This window comes from Schistocerca americana, chromosome 1, assembly GCF_021461395.2.
Source record: "Schistocerca americana isolate TAMUIC-IGC-003095 chromosome 1, iqSchAmer2.1, whole genome shotgun sequence".
NCBI lineage: Eukaryota > Metazoa > Arthropoda > Insecta > Orthoptera > Acrididae > Schistocerca > Schistocerca americana.
Genome location: NC_060119.1, coordinates 250,853,200 through 250,877,344, shown reverse-complemented (window position 1 = coordinate 250,877,344; position 24,145 = coordinate 250,853,200). Strand labels below are relative to the sequence as shown.

Below are 24,145 nucleotides of genomic sequence, written 5' to 3'. Positions count from 1 at the left end.
GAGATAAAAAATTCTAGTACAAAAGTCAGTCTTTACATAATAACATCAAAAGTAAAAGTGGCAACTTCATAGAAATCTCTACAACATATTTTTCAGTATAACAGTAGATAAATCAAAATTTGTAATTTTCTATCCTTAATATTTCGCACTTTTGAAAATTCGCAAAAATTGGATATTTGTGGAAGCCAAGCAGCATGTGGCGATGCGGGTTATAAGTGCTCATCCTTATCAACCAAAAAATCCACGTATATCAATGGGATTGTTGTTACCTGCTGATTCAGCAGACAAAAGCCGGGTTCAAGAAAAACCGACTAAATATCTACCAACCAAAGGCAGCATAACTCAAGCTTGGAGGCAGCACCTGAAAATTGGTAAAATTTCGGACGTTCGGGATACTAAATAACTCGCTCGAAAATCTTTGAAAGCTCAACTTATTAGGCTTTATTGCCTACAAGATACCTTGTAAATGGCTGACAAGGTCGCATATAATGTCAAAGTATTATTGGAGCACATTAGTTACTGTTTTTAATATAAAATCTGCATAACAAAGCAGCCAGAAATCAATCAGACCGATGCGAACGATTTTCGCGTCTATACAGGCACTGACACACAGCTATTCGTTAGTTGTATCATGTCGTTCAGTGGGCTCCTTAAATAGAATTTGTCCCCATTATGTCTCGAAATGTTCACTACACACGCTACACGGTGTCTGAAATACGATAAGAAGATTCACATGCAAATAACCTCCTAACTAATTCACTCAAAATGTCCAAACATTGACAAAATCATTCAAAACTAAAATCGCTTTATATTCCCGAATCAAGAACCGACAAAATGCAAGATTATCATCGTCGTGGTAGAAACTTGTACAGCTCGGTTTAACACTGATCTGTACAACAAGCGTCAGCGACTCCCATAGATACAAAAGTGTAGCACAAAGAACTACACAAGTGTGGGAAATGCTTAATTCCTGTTGGCTCATGATTTAGGCAGCTAATCACATAAGCTCGAGCACTTCTATTATAGCAGTAATTTCCAAGCCACGCAATAATAGTTATATACCGCCATTTATAAAGGAAATTCTGCATTTACGGAACCAAATTTAATTTTGATAAAACATAGCATACATCATTCCCAGAAACAAATTACTAATAGATTCAGCAGATAACTTCTCCTTTTTTATATAAAAGCATGCATACTAAGACACACATTACATACGTCACATGATCTCTGATTGCACAAGAATTTTCTCAGGCATTTGTGGTACACAGTTCTCAGTAAAATGAAACATCCACACTTTTCGTATGTCCTCTGTACACTCACTCCACATCATTTATAGAACAAAGCGCAATTAAATAATTGTTTAGGAAATAGTTACTTTTCGTCAGCGTCTACTAGCAATGAAAGCAAAAGAAGTAATAAAAAATTATATGAACTGATCTCTTTATTTAGAGTCTCAGGCGATACTATAAATGATTACATTACAGTCCCTAGTTCAGTTTCATAACACCAGAAAAGTTGACAGCGCATCAGATGAACAGCAGTGGTAAACAAATAAACCCGCCATCTTGTTTTTAGTCCAGTTCGTTTATACTTGGGATTGTAACAGAAAATCCAACCTCTGTCTTATAATATATAAAAGAGGGCTATCCAGAAAGTAAGTACAATGTATAGAGCATATATAAATGGAAAACTACGCGATCGCAAAAACTTTGCTAAATTTTAGGACGGAAATTTAAAAATTTTGTTATATTTTACGACACAGATGTAAAACTTGCAAGAATTCAAAGCTAACATGTGACGATGGGCTCAGGCTTGAAGGAAACCAGTAGTGATATAGTAAAATCATTTCTAGAAAACTTGTAACTGGTTACAGTATTTTGTATAGCGTAATCTATTTCTTTCGATCCACGTATCGTAAGCAAGCGGTAGGGAAGGCAGCATTCCCCAGTGGCCAGCGAAAGGTATGGTGTTATGAGGAAAAAAGCTGCTCTGATCATGGATACATAGCAAGAGACAGTGTAAGATCGTTTATTTCACTGTAAGGTGTAAGGAATCTCCCAATAATTTGCTACGCTACGAGTGGATCATGTTGAAGTGGTTCAAATGGCTCTAAGCACTATGGGACTTAACATCTGAGGTCATCAGTCCCCTAGACATAAAACTACTTAAACCTAACTAACCTAACGACATCACACACATTTATGCTCGAGGCAGGATTCGAACCTGCGACCGTAGCGGTCGCGCGGTTCCGGACTGAAGTGCCTAGAACCGCTCGGCCACAGAGGCCGGCGGAACATGTTGAATCCCAAAATATGTAACATTGGTATGATTTCACATAATCTGGAAGTCTTGTTAGGTTATTTAAATGTTTAATTTCATATTAGTTCGTTGCGCAATGCTTTGTATGAATGCTCGTGCATATGTTAATTGCAGCCGGTCTGATACTGGCCGGGTGCGTGGTGGGGAATTACCGATCTCATTCGATCGCCTCCGTTGCTATGTAGCAAAAGATTCAATAGATGAAAATTTTAAGAACATCACTATTTTTATATGACCTTGGAGAAAGCAATGAGGGAAGTGAAGATGAACATTGTGGCAACATAAAAAGCATGGAAGTGTAGAGGGAATGAAAAACTGGACTACCTGAGTGAAAAACGAGGGATACATGTATATGTTAAAGTAATACTTGTTTTGTCGAAAACTGACTTTTTGAGAATCGTGCTTCCACCATTGCGATGTTTGTAACTGAAATAGCTGCCAGTCACAAGTTGGTTGGTTGCTGTTTCAACACCAATCCTCATCAAATGAAGCTAAAATTGGATGGCCAGAGTATATTACGCAAATATTACCAGGAAAGAGAGAAATGTAGGAGAGCTCTAGAGATAACTAAAATTAATAAGAACCTGAGAAAAGTTTTTCTCTTCTTATTATTACTCTTGATTTGTAGATGTAGATTTAAGGACGCAGAAGTTGATGCAAAGCGAACAGTAGCAGAAGGTGGAGAGGGATAGCAAACGTCCTAGAACAATTGAAGAATTCATTGGTAGCCGACGCCTTTAGTGGACAGCAACACCGAGGAATAAATAAGGTTAAGCACGAGAATTTAGTTCCGAAAGCAAAACGTTGGTTTCCCTACATACCGGTAACTTCTCCCCAGAACGACTTGTTAACATTTCTGAAGCGGAATTGTGATCAGTAGAGCTCTAACTATTTCTCAGCGCAGTAGGGCCTGGTCTGCCTGCAACAGCTGTTGCAGATCCTGTGCTTTACGTTCGTTAGTATTAACGGACGTTTCTGAGGACACTCGCCCTAGAGCGGAGTGGCTAGGTGAACGTCGACTGCTGTGTGCACCTTCAAGTCGCTAACGCCATTGGTTCTCATCTCCTGAGTTCCGGCGGTCTGACCTCAGACCCAGTGAGGAAACTTTCTTGGCGGAAGCAAGGTAAGCGAATTCTCTGTCTCTCTCTTCCTCACTCTCTCTTGCCCTCTCAGCTTCCCCCTCCCCAGCTGGGAGCCGGAAGAACCCCCGGGGCCTGAGTAACTGAGCTCGTTCGGCAGGCCTGCCAAACGACGCACTTGTGTAGCAGCGGGGGGTCCTAGCCCCCGGTTTTCTGGCACTTCCCTAAGAGAGCTGGAACTGGGAGCAGCTTCTGGGCGCGTGGGCATTAACTTAAAACTGCGAGGCGAAAGGATACGAAAAATGTACAGCAACCAATCAAGGAAGGATAGAATGTTAAGCAAAACATAGCTTCTGGAATGCGAACCAAGTCTTTCGACGTAATTGTAGAAGACAGAATACTGCTAATAACTATTTCTTGAAATAAGACAATCTTGGTTGCAACGTTTTAATCTGCTCATTGACAATGACGCGTTTCGTCCTCATGTGGGATCTTCATTTTAACCTGTGAGGCTTAGCCACATTAAAAGCTATTGGATACTGCTAGTATGAGGCAAAGTTCAGGGCTTGTAGCCTTCTCTACGACTAACAACAGCCCTGAACTTACGTAAAAGGTAATGCAGTGAGTCAACATCCATTCTTTAATCCCATCCTACGGCATTTAGATAAAAATTATAAGGAAACGTCACTAGGTAAATAAAAGCATTAGGGGCCTGAAACCTGGAACAATGAATGCCTACAATATCTACTGGAAGGCGTAACTAAGGCAGACCAAGAAAAAAATTAAAAGAGTTCACACAATACGGAGTCAACCACCTTCCGGCATACACAGTACGAAGCGTTTAGTACAGCGGACGAAATGTAAATATAAGCCCGGGAACACAAAATACGACAGACCTCGCAGCCGGCCGCAAAAAACATAGAGCCATAAAGCCAAGATTATACAACAGTAGTAACCTACATTAAGGGTAGATGGCGTTGGTTGACCAACGTACTCCAGAAAAGTGGTTCCTCAACTAAATTACATATGCGGAAAACAATGAACTAAGTAAACCGTAAAATTATTAAATTAAGTCAGTGCACATAGCCATAAAATAATTAAAAAATACGAGATGGCAGCTGCAAAATGACCTCTATAAAATATGAAATTGGTAAAACTTGCCTAGCAATAAAACATAAAATGGTAGTAAAACATAACAAGTCAGAAGATTAAAAATAAGAAAGAACTCTTAGAAGATAAAGGACAGAATAAGGAAGTATCACATTCACGACAAAGAATTATTACGTGTTAGTGTAATGAGTATCACAATATCATAATAAAAATGGTTTCCACCAACCAAATGATCATCAATAATCTATCTTCTTCTGCATCGGAGTGCTTAAGAATATCCATTTCCTCTAAAAGATTTAGCTTTTCCCCTCTGCGGGCGGTATGGAGTAAATGTAAATTCTTAAACGTCGGTGGCCGAGCCACTAGATTTCAAGTGCTCCGCAAAAGCCGAATGCGTTAATCTGCACTTTCCTGTTAAGTAAATTTTTACTTAATCTAGTTAGAAATTTCCCCACAGTCTGGTCCACATATGAATCTTCATAGCATACGCAGTCAGTTTTATAAATGTCGGAGCCAGTCTATTTGTCTTCGGTAGATAGTTCATTATGAATGTACCGATGCTGGTTTTTATTTGTATGCAACGGAACCAGTTTTATGAATGACTATTATTCGTCAGTGGGCATGGACATCGCGAACTACTCCTCTGTTGGTAAATATGTCGGAGGAATTTTGTGACAGAGAATGGGACAAACATTTACAAACCATAATTCTCAAACAGGACATAGGATGTTAGGAAGGCCGAGATTTCTTATAGAGGCAAGAAAAATTATCATATGACTCTCACATCTTCTAAATAATATCAAACATGAATCAAAGGAGACATGGACGACAGCTGAGTAAGTTCATTGATTTAATTAACGCTACTGAAATAACTCTTACACCTTTTCTCAGTGACACAGCAGAAGAAATAAGACGTGAAAAGTGCTGCACACTGACGACGGTGTCTCCCAAGGAAAGGTATGTGTCCTTCTCCTCTTTCCTCCACTCTCGCATCTTAAGCCTCGTTTATTGTTACTGTAAATCCTTATCGCATTGTAATCCTACCATTCTAATAATAAGCCGATAAGCCATGTAAACAACTTTGCTGTTAAAAACTGACTGCGAGGAAGAAAACAAAATCACATATTGTTATGTACACAATTCTTTATATATATATATATATATATATATATATATATATATATATATATGGGAAAAATAATTTGCCTCAATCTGATAAAGGAAATAAAACTGGCCATTTTCACAGCAGAGTACAGCAAAGAACTTTTTTTATCAGATGAGGTTTTAACAGAAAACCTGTACATTGTAGTTTAAAAAACGTGTAGCCCAGGTCCGTCTGATTGTGTATTAGAATATGGTATATGTGTATTAGAATTGGTCAAAATCTTAGCAAAAGATTTTTCGCTACAATGCTTCCCTTTTATCTCTATTACATGTATATACAACTATTAAAAAGTGTAGCCTATGTCGTCTAAATGCTCATTACAGTATGGTGAAAACATATGACGTAAATTTGTCAAGAACTCTCAAGATTTTTGGTAACAACACTTCCCCTTATAGACTACATACATATTTGTACATTAAAAATAAATATATCCTAATACAGCGTATGTCCATCCGATGATTTATTAGAATATTAAAGTTTGAAATAAACAGGTCAATAACTTTCCGACATTTTTTCTAATTATGTTGTATATATATACCAGAGTTTCCCAGAAAGTAAGTTCCTATCGGTCGCGAAATGGAAACCACAGTGAAAACCAGAAACGTTTTATTTACAACAGCTAGGTACACCTTCCACCTCCTTCTCTACATAGTAGCCCCTCCAACTTCGAGTTTTGTCGCAGTGTTGTATCAACTTTCCAATATCCTCGTCATAGAAGCAGCGCCTGTGCTTTCGTCCATTTATCTGCACTCGTCAGCAGCTCGTTGTCTGTGGAAAAATGTTAACCTCATAGCCAGCGATTCTTGTGAGCAGAGATGAGACTCAGGGGGCGCCAACTACGGACTATATTGTCGGTGATCAAACACCTCCAATTGTAAAAGCTGCAGGAGAATCTTCATTGCCCCTGCAGTGTGCGGCCCGAAAATTGGCATGAAGAAGGAACTGCTCGACTGTTATGTGGGCTGCATGACAGAGGCGAGATCTCTAACCAGGCCATCATACTTAGCGGGAGACGCTATTCCCTACGCATCTTTACGTGCTCACTGTGCACTCAGAACTGAAAAGAACCACGCGACACGATCGACGGGCATACTAGAGCCACTGCCCAACACATCTGTGCAAAGCTTTACCGGATTTCCCCAGTGGTTTCCACTTCGCCACCGATCGGAACTTACTTTCTGGTCAACCCTCGTACATAAAGTGTAGCACGTATCCATGCGGCGTTTGTTAGAGTATCGTGTAAAAATTAGAAGTAAATCGGTCAATAATTTCCCGATATTTTTGTTAACAACGTTAAACTACGTCTTTTCTTTATATAGTGATGTAGATAAACTCTAGACAATTTGCTGCGAAGGTCTCACGAACTTCATGCCTTGTACCTAGGGCTTTCGATCGGCCATTGTGCCGTAATTTGCATGATCACCGGTGCTCGCATTATTAGTTTGCATATTTTATTAACAATAAAGTGTTCTTTTGTTTTTGATTAAATATATACAGTTTTTTTAGCCAGAAATTTATTACAGCCTCGAACGTAATGGAGTTACCATGGGGAGTCTCCCATGAACTTTAGTAGGAAATTAGTTATGACACGCATTGAGAAGCGGGCGCTCCACCAACGGAATGTAAATCCAAAAGCTTCTGAAGATACTGTATACAGACATTTTTAGCCCTTAACAAATGCCTGCGAGTGTCACCGACGCTGTTGCCGAACTGGCTGGTTTTAGAGGGACCACAGACAGTTCTGTTCATACATGTGTCAATGTCGTACTTGCACCACCCACCCCACATCCACACACATGATCACGTCGCGGGAGGACGCATACAGTACGCCTGAAAAAGCATAAACACCATTCCTGCTTCCGATCATGTCCAGACGATGTCCTTACAGAAGGATTCAAGCGTCTAGGGGTTGTCAGCAGTGTAAAAGATTGTCAAGAACGTTAACCCGTTGCTCATCGCATTACGAACAGTCGTTTTCGACTGTGAATAGTGTCGGAATAAACTTCCCAAAGTAAGGGATACTTTCTTTTGACATGCTTTAGCTCACCCCCTGAGGCATTTTAGTGCCGATTCTAAGCAGTGGTGAACCTAAAATGTTTTCTCGGCCAGCCTAAGGAAATCTCGTGGGCGTCGCGATTCTGATCCACACCACGTAGGCGCGAAACGAAGCTGTGAAATGTGGCTAACAGGTGCTGCGATGACCTTCCCTCATGTGACACGGCATATGGTGTTGCGCAGAATTGCCAATGCATGAGTTATAACTTTGCTGTTCGAAGTCAGAGGGTGACCTCACAGCGCTTTTGTACCATTCCAGAGGAATGTTTTAGGCAGCTTTGAGCCAAATTTCAAACTTCTATATCACGATGGGAAACAATGACGGGATTTCGAAAATATGATCCATTAAACGTGTTGCACATAGTAATTCACACAATCTACCAAGTGGCAACTACTCATTGCAAGCTCTTGAGATTGTGAATGAGACTCCTCTAAAAACTAAAGTAATTGAAGTACTGTTCTAATCCTTAGCGGAATTATTTCATGTGCTTCTGCTCTGCTAATTTTCTCATACTTGGGAATGTTGTCTTTTTTATTGCATAACGTTTATTTAAGAGCTTAACACTCTAACCTCAGTAACATGCAAGACCGTATTATGTTATCAGAATTATATCTCATTCCCTATGTTCTTTCCAGTTGAGTATTTTAACTGCCAACCTCTTGCCCAGTTTCTGTTATGTGTCCCCCATGCAGTGATGCTCTGTGTTGTTATGTGGTTTCTTTAAATGTTATTATAAATATTTTCATTGAAACTAAAGACAAATCCACTCATACTTCATTTAGTTACTGAGATATTTGTTTTGAGATTTGATACTTTACGTGTAGGTTACTGAAACTGTAACGAACATACATGGTGTCCATAGAGGAATGGGTAATATTTAGGAATGTGACAAGAACGATCATTCGAAGCACTAAGTCTGGTATACATAGGCTCTAAAATGCATACCTTAATAGCAATGTGCAGTTCGTTATCTTTGATACGGCCAAACAAATCTCTTCTGGTGCAAGCTCTTTGCTTACCGTATTTAAAGATGTCGTAGTATGGACGAGGAAATGAAAAAAATATCGAGCAAAAGGTCTGTATAACGTGCGTACCTTAAGAGCTATGAGGACTTCATATTTGCAACAGTGGAACACATCTTTTCTGCTGAACAAGTGTCATAGCTCTTAAAGTATGCATTTAGAGCAAATTTTTACTTGAAGTTTTGGTTTCGAATGACCATTCCTTTTACGCATCCTATATAGGACAAAAATTTTCATGTTCTGTCCATGAGTTACGTCTTGAGAACTGTACAAAAAGTTTTCTTTACCTGTGCCTGTGTACAGATGTAAATACGATAAGAATGTTAGTGTACCACAAAGACGCATTCCAAAACCGTGTCGATAGTATTGCAAGATCATCTTCTGAATTTTTACTCTCTGACTGACAGTTACTGTTTTGCCGCCTACAGTCTTACACATGTGTCAGATCCATGAAAAACTGGGTACAAGAGTGTATTATAGTAACGAGTTGCATGGTTTGTCTTCTTGATGCTTCTGGATAGATGCGGCGTTTTTATATTACGGTGATGCTATGGTTCTCGTATCCATATAGCGCACCATTTAGATGATGAACGTTGACGATCATGCTATGTACAAATATTTGATGCACGCCATTTTTTTAGGAGACGAGGATGGTGCATCCTCATTTGTTTATACAGGTAAATATTATGTTTCTGTAACGCTACCTACAGTGTTGTCGTGTGGCTTTCACAGCATAACTCTTTTTTTATGATGGTGTGTTGTGCTGTTGTTGAGCATACGTGCTACTGGGCCGTGCTTGAAGCTAGTATTGCAAATAAACTAATTTATAAATTCGGCCTGGTGGAATAATGTCTTTCAACTTAATTGAAGCTGCGGTGCCGACCCAGAAGGTAATGTTTGATGTACACAACATATATGTGGTTATGGGTGCTTGTTTCCTTGTACGGCCTCAGTTAAGCGCAAGTAAACTCATCATCGAAAGACATATTTATAGCAAGAAAAATTGACTGAGTTCTCCTGCCAGTCACTATCTCTGAATCTGATCGGAAAAAAGATACTTAGACTGTTGTGCAAATCTGCTAGCTACTCTTTTTCCAAGAAGGCGCGTCTGTGCGGAAATGTATAAATTCGGCGCTGTGTTATGAGATAATTAGAGAAGGCTTCAGACTCTCTTTGTGTTACGCCTGGTAGCCAGTTTAGTTGTGCAATCTACATGACGCCACCAGTGTATTGTTGGTTCACTGTCTATAGGTAATAGCGTTCCTCCACACTCGAAGAAACATCCTACAGTCCCTTGTTGTTCTCATAATTGTGGAGTGGTGATTTTAAGCAGTACCATGAGTTGTTGATATCTACAAGTACACATGTAATAAATAGCCCAATATCCGACTTAAACAGTATAAGCCATATTCAGTCGATATACATGGTGTCCCGAAAAGAAAACGGCAAATTTTAACGATAGCTATGGCTTTATAGTACTACCAACACCATCCACAATTCTCGACTTCAGTTATACTTAAATATGAATGCACAGTCATTCGATACGTCATTGTGAAGTTGCACAACACTCATAGCGATGGATATGGATATTTGCGCGCCGTCAGTTAGGCTGTCTCGAGACAAACACACAGTTTCTAATTGTAATACTTGTCTTAATATGACAAACTTTTAACATAAGATTACACGTCTTCATGTAGTAGTAGTGGTTTTGTGGGCGCACGACAACAAGGTCTTCCTCCTCACAGAAAAAGTAAAGCACCCGGAAGATATGATTAGGAGACAAAGTTACTTTCTGCAAGTACACATCATCGTTGGGAAGGTAAATGATTAGAGATGCAATTATCTGTGACAGAACTACCAGAAGGGTACCTGAGTTTTGTAAGTGTGTGATGTTGTTACCAGGCCTGATATGGTATAGCATGTACAGCGTTAGATGTTGGGTGGTCACTGCGAGGGACCCAGAGCTCTGTGTCCTTTTGCGACACAGCATTGTACCATCTGACAGACTTTGAAAGGAATTTCATTGTGTGCTGGCGTAAGCTGCGCTAGCACACCAGTCGGCAAAGATGTAGCACGAAGATCGATAGGAAGCATTGGATCAAGTGCACCTATCACGCCCTCTCCACAGCAAGTATTTAGGCCGTCGTTGTTGACTGTAGGGTCTCACTAACTTACACCCCAGTTTGGCATCTGTCAGTTAGTTGCAGTATGGGCTCAATTCACGTCACAGGCTGCGATAGTACATAGCAACCAGAATTGTGACTATCGCAAGATAACCGATACTATCTGCAAGAGGACTATTACTAACGAGGCTGTACTACAGCACATGGACTCTGTACAAGGTAACTGAATACTTCAAGTTCATGCCAATAAAGAATCATATTAATCCAAGTGTGCATTTTTGTTGTAGAAAGAGGATACCAGCCACTTGTAAAAACATCCCTTGTTCCCTTACAGTATAAGACTCTACACATGGGTGTCTACATTTGGCCAGCTAGTCGATTCGAGCAGTATCTAGACCTCAAATGGCTCTGAGTACTATGCGACTTAACATCATAGGTCATCAGTCCCCTAGAACTTAGAACTACTTAAACCTAACTAACCTAAGGACATCACACACATCCATGCCCGAGGCAGGATACGAACCTGCGAACGTAGGGGTCGCGCGGTTCCAGACTGAAGGGCCTAGAACCGCTCGGTCACACCGCCCGTGTATATAGATCTGCGAGGTTCTCTGATGTGACATTAATGTGATGCAAGATTGCATGGAAACTTGAAGGCAGGCATACCAGACGTCAAGGCAGAGGTCAACCACGTCTGACAACTATGAGAGAGGATCGCTGTGTCGATCACCAGACCATTTGTAAAATCTACTCATCCACACCTGCTATCAGAGAACAAATAAGCCGATACGTGCAGCATTCTGTGTCATCCTGCACCACTAGCCAGAGGCAATCAGAAGCTGGACTAGGGTATCACCGTCCCAAGTGTATGCTGCCGTTAACTCCACCACAAAAACTCCTGCTTTACGAGTGGCACCATGGCCAGAAAGCGTGAACTGCTGGTGACAATCGTATGTGAGTGTGGCGGCTGCCTGGAGAGAGGTCCACTCCCTCCAATTTCCTTTGTAGGAGCACAGCAGTGCTACACCAGGTGCCACGGTGTGGGTTCCGTCATGCACGACTTCAGATCACGGCTTGTAGTGATTGAAGGAACTCTGATGCAACAAGAGCACTTCACAGACACCCTGCGTCCTAAAGTCTCATCCGACGGTATCGTTTCAAAAGGACAAGGCAGTCATCTCTTGGCACGTGTCTCTACGATCAGTGTGCGTGATAATGAGGTATTAATAGGTTCCCTAGAGCTGTTTCCGATGGAACGTGTGTGGTAGCAGGTCGAATATCAACTCTGTGCCAGCGGCAGTATCCGCAACATCAAGGACCAGTTACAACAGGCGTGCAAGCGTGCCTCAGGAGAAGAAACAACGGCTTTATGATAACCACCCTGATTCTGAACCTGTGCCTCAAGGTCGGAGAGAGGTGCGTAGATATGATAATTTGCGTTACAGTGTCTGCTTCTATGTTCGTAATACATTGAAACTAACCTGAACTCCTCCCGAACCGGTCATGAAGACCCAAAGGTACTGACCGATCGCCGTGTCATCCTCTTCCTACAGGCGTCACTGGATGCGGATATGGAGGGGTATGCGATGAGCACACCGCTCTTCTGGTCGTATGTCAGTTTACGAGACAGGAGCCGCTACTTCTCAGTCAAGTAGCTGCTCAGTTTGCCTCACAAGGGCTGAGTGCACACCGCTTGCCAACAGCGCTCGGCAGTCCAGACGGTCACCCATTCAAGTGCTTGCCCAGCCCGACAGCGATTAACTTCCGTGATCTGAAGGGAACCGGTGTTACCACTGCGGCAAGGCCGTTGGCGCAATACATTGAAGCGCCAAAGAAACCCGTGTAGGCATGCCTATTCAAATACAGAGATATGTGAACAAGCAGAATACGACGCTGCCGTCGACAACGCCTATATAAGACAACAAGTGTCTAGCGCAGTTGTTAGATCAGTTACTGCCGCTACAATGGCAGGTTATCAAGAATTGAGTTTGAATGTGGTGTACCGCGAATATCAGGAATCCGGTAAAAATCTGCGACATCGCTGCGGGAAGAATAGGATCCTGCCAGACGGGACGAACGACGACTGAAGAGAATCGTTCAGCGTGACAGAAGTGCAACCCTTCCACAAGTTGCTGCAGATATCTGTGCTGGGCCATCAACCAATGTCAGCGAGCGAAACATTCAACGTAACATAATCGAACTGGCTTTCGGAGCTGAAGGCCCACTCATGAACCCTTGATGACTGCATTACACAAATCTCGCCTCTGCCCGTCAACGTTGGCTTTGGAGTGTTGATGACTGCAAACATGTTGTCTGGTTGGACCAACCTCGTTTCAAATTGTATCGAGTGCATGAACGTGTAGACAACCTCATGAATACATGGAACCTGCATGTCAGCAGGGGATTCTGCAGGCTGGTGGAGGCTCTGTAATGGTGTGGGGCGTGTGGAGTTGGAGTGATATGAGACCCCTGATACATCTCAGTATGACTCTGACACGTGACACGTACGTAAGCATCCTTTCTGATCACTTGCATCCGTTCACATCCATTGTGCATTTCAACTGTTAACTTCCTTGGGAAATTCCAGCAGGACAATGCGACACCTCATACGTCCAGAATTGCTACAGAGTGACTGAAGGAACACTCTTCTGAGTTTAAATACTTCCGCAGCCGACCGCTGTGGCCGAGTGGTTCTAGGCACTTCAGTCTGGAACCGCGCTGCTGCTACGGTTGCAGGTTCGAATCCTGCCTCGGGCAAGGTTGTGTGTGATGTCCTTAGGATAGTTAGGTCTAAGTAGTTCTCAGTCTATGGGACTGATGACCTTAGGTGTCAAGTCCCATAGTGCTTAGACCCATTTGAACCATCTGAACACTTCCGCTGGTCTCCGAACTCCCCAGACATGAACATTTTTCACAATACCTGGGATGCTTTGCTACGTGCTGTTCGGAAGAGATATCCACCCCTTTGCACCCGTAAGGATTAATGGACAGCCCTGCTGGTGTCAATTCCTTCCAGCACTACGTCAGACATTAGTAGAGTCTATGCCACATCGCGCTGCAGCACTTCTCCGTGCTCGCGGTAGCCCTACACGATATTAGGCAGGTGTAACAGTTTCTTTGACTCTTCCGTGTAGATGAAATTACTTCAAATAAGATTTGAAGTAGTAACTTTCATTTCGTTTCCCCTTCCCCTCCCAAGTGCTTCACATGTTTATTTGGCAGTGTATTTAAGCGGACAAAACTCTGAACGTTCAACGTGAGCGTGTGAGATGGGATAATTTGTGATCAAAGAGCAACTTTAAGTTGTGAGGACACTAAGACACAAATGAGATGAAGTTCAAGGAGAAACTGTAGAAGTTATAAAATGCAAACTAATTGTAGCGGAGAAACTGTATTACAGGAAAGGAAAGAGAAAAGTGAAAGGGGAACTAAATACAGAGAGAACAAGCACAGGAAAGGCTAAATTGGAATGCAGCTCTCAAGCCGATATAATTTTAGACAGTAAGCGCAAGAAGCCAAAACTGGAAATAAGTGCTTAGGAATTATATGTTAAAGAGAACAGACGATTTCGTGATCAAATGTTGAAACCTTCTTTACGTATGAGATATTGGTAGCACTAAATATAACTAAGTGGTATGAACATGAACAGCAATAGTACTTCAGGAACAGGACTCACGCTCGGGAGAAGAGGACATCAAGTAGCGCTCTTTTTCTTTCTTTTTTTTTTTTAAGTGTGGTCCTACAAAAGCCACTTAGGCGGGCTTAGGGATGATCCCTATAATATCTACTTTGACAAGTCTTAAATCTAATTTTCCTTCCGTGCTCCAGATGCAAGTAAAATACATTTACAATTTAGTAGAGAGCATCAAAAATGTTCAGAGCGAAATGAACAATGAAGAACTTGGGAACAGTGGAAGGGAATAAATTCTGTGTGCAAATTCACAAAACAGGATACTGCATGAGAAAAATTAATAACTGAATTTTCTCAACAACTACCAGAGAAAAATGTGCGCCCGTGATGAAGGCCAAAAAACGTAAACTGAAATTGTGTTAAGAATTAGGTCGGGCGATGCGCACTAAGATGAATATCCCGCAGAAATGTGCTGTCATGAAGGACGGAAAATGGGCTACGTTAGGGTTCCGAAAAAGTGAGCTCTCGGTAACTAACAAGGAAACGACGTGCGATATTTCTTCAGAGACACTCCGAAATGGGACCATCAAGACAAGAAAGAAACGTGCCCCTGTAGCCGACGACAAAACACAGAGATGCATGGCACATCACTGAGAGTAATTCAAAGAGTAAGCTGAGAGTAAGGAAGTGCATTATTTTCTCCACAGCAAGCAACCAAAATCCTGAAGACGTTACAGTTTCCATCAGAATAATGTTAATGAAATAACTATATTTTTGTGAAACGTGAGACGAGAATTTGTCGCGGCAAAAATCTCAGCGAAGCTGACGTATAAATGCGCGGTCTTAGTGAATTGTATCACGCATCATAAAATGAATTTGCTTCAGTTGTCAAAGATGAAAGGAAACGCAGTACCATATTGACTGTCGAGGAAGGAACACTGTCGATCGATAATGTTTTACTGGGATTGCTAAATCCTGCATAGTCGTCAAATGTGTGGTGTCTAGGATACCCGCTTTCTCGGATTGACAGACAAACAGTTCAGAGAAATCGTATTAACAAGTTTTATTACAAAAAGTAAATGGCAATACTTAACGTTTGAGAATTACACAGATGTGTCGCAAGCAAAAGGCGACATCCGAACTAAACAAGCTTCTTCGGTACAACAACTCTAATACAAGCGTAGTAATGGTGTTGACGCTTCTGTTCAGGTCGCTAGTCTTGAAGCTTCTCTTCGACTGAGCCGTGACCTGTCGTGTGCGGCGCGTATGTACTCTTCGCATAAAGGCCGCTGCCGTCGCGTTGTCGTCCTGGAGAGGGGTCGGTCAGCGTGCGATTGGCTGACGTCCTGTCACAGCCGTCTCTGCTCTATCGTTCCGGACCCGCGTGCCGGTGCTTGACTTGACGCCGTAACAGGGATGGTTTAACAAGCCAATTGCATACCGGTACCGAAATGAAGCCACATGTACGTAAAACTAAAAAGAACTGTTCTCAGATACAAATTTAGTGAATTATATTTTAAAAATCATGAAATACGGAACACTTCCCCGAAGATTACATGTAAATGGTATTTTAAAAATATTCAAACGATTCCACAATATATCTTCTACATGACGTAATACGAAAACCTGGGTGAATTTTAATTAATGCTTATGACTACATAGGTTTTATTTTTTATTTGCAAAAGAATCATCCGAATTTCTATGGGTGCATCATTTATACTCCTGCACATAGAACCTTGGGCTGATTTTACACTTACTTTAATGATTAAAATTTTCATTTACCTTTCGCAAACGTTCAACGTACCCTCTAACTGACACACGACAAACATCCAGACCGCTGTCAGCCTCGACTCATACTTTTGAGAGAATCGTCTAGATTTTGTACACTGACGGAATAATGTTACTGATACCTCATGTAATAGAACACAGAGTGGTACTTGCACACTTGATCTGTCTGTAAGAATATTCCTGTCAGTGTTCATAATATCAGAATGGGTGTACCTCTATTATGAATTGCTGCAGCTGTCAAAATAATACTTCGTTCGCAAAATACAATATTATTTCACGGACTATGACAAAAACAAAGCCTTGCCGCAATCAATGCTTCACGTGCTAAACACCTCCTACATAAATTACTGTCTGTAATTCTTCTGTAAATAATAAACTATTCCGTGCGTAAGTGGTTAGCAAAGGAAGTACTCGTATCGAACCTATATTACTCCTTTTTAGCACATGTTTTAATTATATACGTACAAGCAGCCTTACCCAATTTCACATCCGACCTACCCATCCTGGGACAAACATCCAGATGTCGTTAGGATGTTGTGTGTACATGTTTGAAAACCTAAGAATGAATCGCGAATTTCGTTCAATACAGACTCCAGCACGTCGATCAGTAATACTCCTTTCCCTTTATGCTTAAGGTTACACATATACTTAACACATGTACCAGTTATTACTGAAATAAAGTTATTCCAATAGCTTCAGTTTTCCAGTCTAATCATTCTTACGAATTGAGGTATCTGAGTGTATTCTCTTGACACATGAGACCCTCGTAGTATACACTAGTACTAACTTAAATCAACAAATCGGTGAGCACGTTTTGCTAGAGCTTAGCCCATGTACCAAGTTAGTAAGCGTAGATCATTTTTACCTCTTATGTGTTAATAATAATTTGCGATATGCGACAGTGGTAACTGACATGTAATTATTTATCGTTTAGTTGCACGACATGCAGCAGTGTGCAGTTAGACCGTAACTATGTCGCCGATTTTCGCTTCTAATATAAACAACGTTTATTAACACTCGCGATATAATCTAGCTCTCGTATCTCTACGACAAAATTATTAAACAATTAAATAAGCCTAACGATTGCGAAGTTTATTTTACTTACAGTCATTTGAAACAGGCGTAATAACTGCAGACCTCCCTTCTTTTGTCGTATTTTATACTAACTTCAAGCAAAGATCAAATATGCGGCCGAGTCAGAGATATAATACTCGTATTAGTTTCCACTCTCGTAGTTACGAATTGCAAACATTTATTTTTCTTTCTTTCTTTTCGTATTGTAGAGTTACCATCAAGTATTTCTTTACTATCTATCGCATGTACTTTTTGATTATTTTTCAGTTTTTATTTCTTTTCATCAAATAGAGTTTAAAACATCATACCCATCTAGATAAACATAATACACGTAACTTGCATCTCTGAGCCGTTATTATCTAAAATAAGTTACTGGAAAATGTAAATATCTTTGCCTTTTCGTTTCTTTGCGTAGTCTTAAGACACTTCTTTTATTCTTTCTTTCTTTGGGGGTCTTGATCAATGTGTAGCAAATTTTTTTTCAACGTAACACATTAGGATATCTGTTTTAAATTTTCATTAGTCAATGTTTTATTTGATCTTTCAGCAGCTGATCGACAGTTGTGGACGAGTATCAACAAAAATAATCCCCTAACAACAACAATAGTAAATCACAAAATTTACAAACAGAAAATCCTACACGCCATCACGATTTTAGGCCCTGTAATTAGTTTAAGGAAAATTTTGCCTCTTTAGGGGTTGGCAGACTGGCACATAGTGGGTGAATAGTCACTCTCTAAAATAATTCTGCAAGTAACGTTAACACTGCAGGAATCGCGCCTTAATGGTTTCCACAGAGATCAACTATTAATTCCGGCAGGGACGTTTGTGAATTTTCGTGCAACACACGCTGTATGATCAACGAGAAGTTCTGTTCTAACCAAAATATCTTGAAATCGAGTCACTACCTCGCTGAATGTAAATCACCAAACCAATGTCTCATACGCATAAAACAACCACTCAATTACTTTAGAGGGTGCCAAATTCCAACGTAACTCCTGCAACCACTCAATTACATTTGAGGGTCCAAAATACAAAACATAATTTACAATAACCATTTTATTATATTACAAGATGCCGAATACGACCACTAACCATACACTAACCACAGGACACGGAACTAATCGAATTACTGTACGATCGCAAGCAATCTTCACAAAGAACATTAACAATAATGTTTGATTGGTAAGCAGCTCCACCAGCCTAATGCAGAAATAAACGTAACAATTACACCGTTATTTCGCAAGATCTATGCGTACTAGCTGTGCTCTCTCGCATTCAAAACCATTTTTGTCAATGATAAACACAGCCTCAAAAAATGGCTCGTATGTCTCTGAGCAGTATGGGACGTCACATCTGAGGTCATAAATCGCCTAGAACTACTTACACCTAACTAACCTAAGGACACCACACATATCAGTGCCCGAGGCAGGATTCGAGCCTGCGACAGCAGAGGTCGCGCGGTTCCAGACTGGAGCGCCTAGAACCGATCGGCCACACCGGCCGGCTAAACAGAGCTTCCTATACCGTATTTTAAGGTAGCAGATACTCTAGGAGCTACCAAAATTACGGGCACTCACTCTCTTTACATTCTTTACATTTGATTTAAGACACCTGCAAACTTTTCCTCGACTAAGGAGTTTGGACACATGCGCTCTTCTTAACTGTTTCCGGGTAAACCAATGAAAACAACGAGGAACGGAAAAGGTATAGCATGGTCCCTGCTAACCGTGTCAATGCGTATGGTGCAGTTGCTTACCTCAAGTCTCAGCCCGACAGTGCTTGTCGTAGTGCACAGTACTACAGTGTTGTTACGTGAACAACGAATAGAGTTTTGTGTTGTGAAAATGCCACGAATCTTCAAACATGCAGACTATGCTGACGAGGTGTTTCTTTATGGTTTGTCCAACGGGAATTCCAGAGCTGCTGTGCGAGAATACCAACAACGATTTCCGAATCGCAGAGTGGCAGACAGCAGGGTGTTTCATGGATTTCGTGAGTGTGGTAGGCCTCCCAGGGTAAATGTTGTCTCTGAACGTCCCGTACAACAAACTTTTAATGAAGTTGAGAACATTCTTCAAGTAGTGGAACGCAATCTTACTACTAGCTCTAGAAAAAATGCTGGCCAACTTGGCATTCCATAAGCACGAGTGATACACACAGATCAAGAGCATGGTCTGTGTCCCTTTCATCGAGGGTGTACACCATCTGCATGAAGGAGATGCTGCCGCCCGGCAAGAATTTTGTCAATCGATCATTGCCAATGAGAGATTAATTCCCTGTATTCTGTTCACTTATGAGTCAACATTTCCCGCAATGGAATCAACAACACGCCCATCTCTCATGTATGGGCAAATGAAAATGTGCACGCGACTGCGGAAACGAATTTTCAACGACGTTTTCAGTCAACGTGTGGTGCGCTATTATTGATGAACAACTCATCGGTCCAGTTGTTTTAGATAACCGTCTTACTGGCACACGGTATCTTGAGTTTCTTCAGAATATGTTACCAGAACACGTGGATGATATCCCTTTGGCAACACGATCTCGTATGTACTTTCAACATGGTGAACCTCCTACCCATTCCATACAGCCAGTGTCACAGTATCTCAACACAACGTATACTGGTCGCTGGATCGGTCGCTGTGGACTCACTGTTTGGCCATCGAAGTCTACCGATCTTACCCCATTGGATTACTGTTTGTGGGGGTGGCTGAATAGCGACGTCTGCAAGTGCAGAGTGGCTACAAGAGAGGAGCTCGTATTTTACATGCTTGTGCTCAGGTAAAGGAATGAAAAACTGATCTCCGATCGGCGACACAACACCTGTGTAGAAGAGCAGCAACATGCATTGAAGTCGACGGTGGACTGTTTGAACATGTTCTGTGTGGAAACGTACACAATTCAACAAACGATAACATAACAGTATCTTAATTTACAGTCACCTGTACCTTCCTCGCTTCTAGCTGTTTTCATTGGTTTATCCGGAGACGGTTAAGAAAAGGGCATATGTTTATTAGAAGTTTTTTGTTCACAATGATCAGTAGCGTCAGCAATCAAAGCATGTACAGTCGTGGACAAAACGAGCGAGACCCCTCCCCTTTTCGTTATGCTGATCCGCACAGCTTTAAAGTCTGCTACACAGCATAACAGGCAAGACGACGAAGTGCTACCAACATACTATGCACAGGTGTGAAATTGAAGAACTATCCGAACTTAGTCAGAATGTTTTCAATCATGTGTAAGACTATATTAATGGTCATTAGTATGTTAAACACAACAAGTAAATATAAGATATAAATGAAAGAAGAAATAGTGTGAACTGTACTAATAAAAATGAATTTCAGCTTATCGAGATAACCTAACTGTTTTAATAAGGCAAAGTACCCCAGATCGTTACGAATTAGCGAAATATTATGCACATTCGGCCGCGAAACTGTCTGTGTCAACGTTCAGACCAGTCATACTGGATTACCGTTGCTGACCTACCATGAAAGTGAGCAAATTTAGCAATGCGTGAAGATTCATAACGAAATCCAGTTAAAAATCATTCAGTGTCACACTTAAGTCAATTCAGTTATTGACAGAAGCGGAAAAAGTAGGCAGCAACAAGTATGAAATTCTACAAGAGTTTCATATTGTCATCCACAGGACACCTGTACAGAACAGATGTAGCAATAAAACGTATTGGAGGCTCGAGAATTTCTTAAAATTGCTTTACTGATAGTCTATCTGCCTCCATCGAGATTACAACCGAAAACAAACCAGACCTCCCTTGCAGTAGCAAACACCTTTCACTGCGCCATCAGACAACCAGGCAGACATGAATAAGCCGGCAATTTCGCAATGCAAATGGCATGATGATCTGCAGTTTGTGTTGCATAGAGCTTTCTGGACTCAAAAACATGAATTTTCTACCTTTATGTCACCGCTTATGTGACAATCATTCGGGATGTTTATCGAAATAACAAAATACTGTTATTACCGAGTAAATTTAATAGGATAATTCTGCGCAACCGCAGGAAATAAACGGCTACATAGCTGGCAAACGTATTCTACAATGTTTCGAATTCTCCATTAGACTCGCCACAGCCAGAAAACGTTCATTAGCCGAAGTGTTTCTTAAGCTAGCTGGCAACGGGAATACTCGGTGGCATTACTACTGGGATCTGAATTACCTCGTGTATAGGCACATGGGTTTTATTTGTATTACTGTAAACCTGATTTGGATCGAAAACGTAGCTACGAGTAATATGATGATGTATCGACTGCAACTAGAGCATTTCGAATAAAGAGTAGGGGGAATTATTTATGCCACCCTCATCTTCAGTAACTGTCGTAGCTATTTTCGTTGTTAGGATTTCGTCATCTAAATCGGTAGAAATGGAACCCTACTAGTCTCACTTTGTTGACCGTCTATCTGTCTACCCAACTCTTAAAATCCGTTTACCTCGAGTACGGATAGACATAATAAACGGAAATGTATCGCACTTCCTGCGGTATACGGTCCCTTGGTGGTGTAAAAAAGTGAGCTTCTATGTCAACGCAATCTAAAGACAGGGCCGCTTATGCAAAGAAAACTCACGCGATAGGTCAAAAAATGGCTCTACAAACTATGCGACCAAATTGCTTAGCTCATCAGTCTCGTAGACACAGAGCTACTTAAACCTACCTAACCTAACACACATCCATGCCTGGGGAAGGATTCGAACTGCCGGCGCAAGCAGCCGCGCGGTTCGCGATATGACTTCGTTGAACGCACGGCTAACCCGCGCCGGCAAGCTGTTAACATCATCTGGTGTTGCTAAAAAGGCATTTACATCTGGTGAATAATTTTCTGCGCAGTTCATTTAAGATAAAATAATTATAACATATTTGATGTTACGGAAGAGGAAGGACGCCTAATTGATTTCCCCTTGTCTTTATTTATGATGTTAGATTCGCAATCTCAGCATACGTACTATCCATAACCACACTTCCGCGCCTAGTCATAGCCACAGATTAGCGAATACAACACAATGGCTTATGCTTGAGGTATTTCGTTTCCCACGAAGTGGTGGCAGACGATCTGTGGCGTCTTCGAAGCTCTGCACATCAGCTGAGCGAACGTTTCCTTCCTGCTGCTAGTCTAATGGACAATGGCAACACCGTAGAATACGTTTGACAACAATGTGACCATCGATTTACGTTCTTGATTGGTTCACAATTATGTTAGTAAATCCACTCGATATTTTTGTGTCGTTTGAATTACATTTGCTCTATGATTCGCACTGAAGACGTAGGGAATGTATGTTATTTGGTCCATGAATCACGTTCCAACAGAAATTGGTGCTTACATTGACCTTTATGTTGCGAATTAGTCGTCTTATCCATCACATGGACAACGTGGATGCTCTGTTTTACTACAGTTGTTTCATAGCTTAGTGGTATTATGTGTTGGTGGCGTTGCCAGTTTACATACTGCGCATGTAACACAATGAAAGCGTTCGATGCCTACAGTGATCGTAATTTATGTAACTTGCCCTTCGACATCCAATTTCACAATTTGTGGAAATACACTCCTGGAAATGGAGAAAAGAACACATTGACACCGGTGTGTCAGACCCACCATACTTGCTCCGGACACTGCGAGAGGGCTGTACAAGCAATGATCACACGCACGGCACAGCGGACACACCAGGAACCGCGGTGTTGGCCATCGAATGGCGCTAGCTGCGCAGCATTTGTGCACCGCCGCCGTCAGTGTCAGCCAGTTTGCCGTGGCATACGGAGCTCCATCGTAGTCTTTAACACTGGTAGCATGCCGCGACAGCGTGGACGTGAACCGTATGTGCAGCTGACGGACTTTGAGCGAGGGCGTATAGTGGGCATGCGGGAGGCCGGGTGGACGTACCGCCGAATTGCTCAACACGTGGGGCGTGAGGTCTCCACAGTACATCGATGTTGTCGCCAGTGGTCGGCGGAAGGTGCACGTGCCCGTCTACCTGGGACCGGACCGCAGCGACGCACGGATGCACGCCAAGACCGTAGGATCCTACGCAGTGCCGTAGGGGACCGCACCGCCACTTCCCAGCAAATTAGGGACACTGTTGCTCCTGGGGTATCGGCGAGGACCATTCGCAACCATCTCCATGAAGCTGGGCAACGGTCCCGCACACCGTTAGGCCGTCTCCCGCTCACGCCCCAACATCGTGCAGCCCGCCTCCAGTGGTGTCGCGACAGGCGTGAATGGAGGGACGAATGGAGACGTGTCGCCTTCAGCGATGAGAGTCGCTTCTGCCTTGGTGCCAATGATGGTCGTATGCGTGTTTGGCGCCGTGCACGTGAGCGCCACAATCAGGACTGCATACGACCGAGGCACACAGGGCCAACACCCGGCATCATGGTGTGGGGAGCGATCTCCTACACTGGCCGTACACCACTGGTGATCTTCGAGGGGACACTGAATAGTGCACGGTACATCCACACCGTCATCGAACCCATCGTTCTATCATTCCTAGACCGGCAAGGGAACTTGCTGTTCCAACAGGACAATGCACGTCCGCATGTATCCCGTGCCACCCAACGTGCTCTAGAAGGTGTAAGTCAACTACCCTGACCAGCAAGATATCCGGATCTGTCCCCCATTGAGCATGTTTGGGACTGGATGAAGCGTCGTCTCACGCGGTCTGCACGTCCAGCACGAACGCTGGTCCAACTGAGGCGCCAGGTGGAAATGGCATGGCAAGCCGTTCCACAGGACTACATCCAGCATCTTTACGATCGTCTCCATGGG

The 24,145-nt window shown here is 42.1% G+C and overlaps 1 pseudogene; it reads right to left on the bottom strand.

Annotated features, from left to right (window-relative positions):
* Nucleotides 1-12,571: 12,571 nt before the first annotated feature.
* LOC124561590 lies at nucleotides 12,572-12,689 on the bottom strand (annotated as a pseudogene).
* Between the last annotated feature and the right edge of the window lie 11,456 nt (nucleotides 12,690-24,145).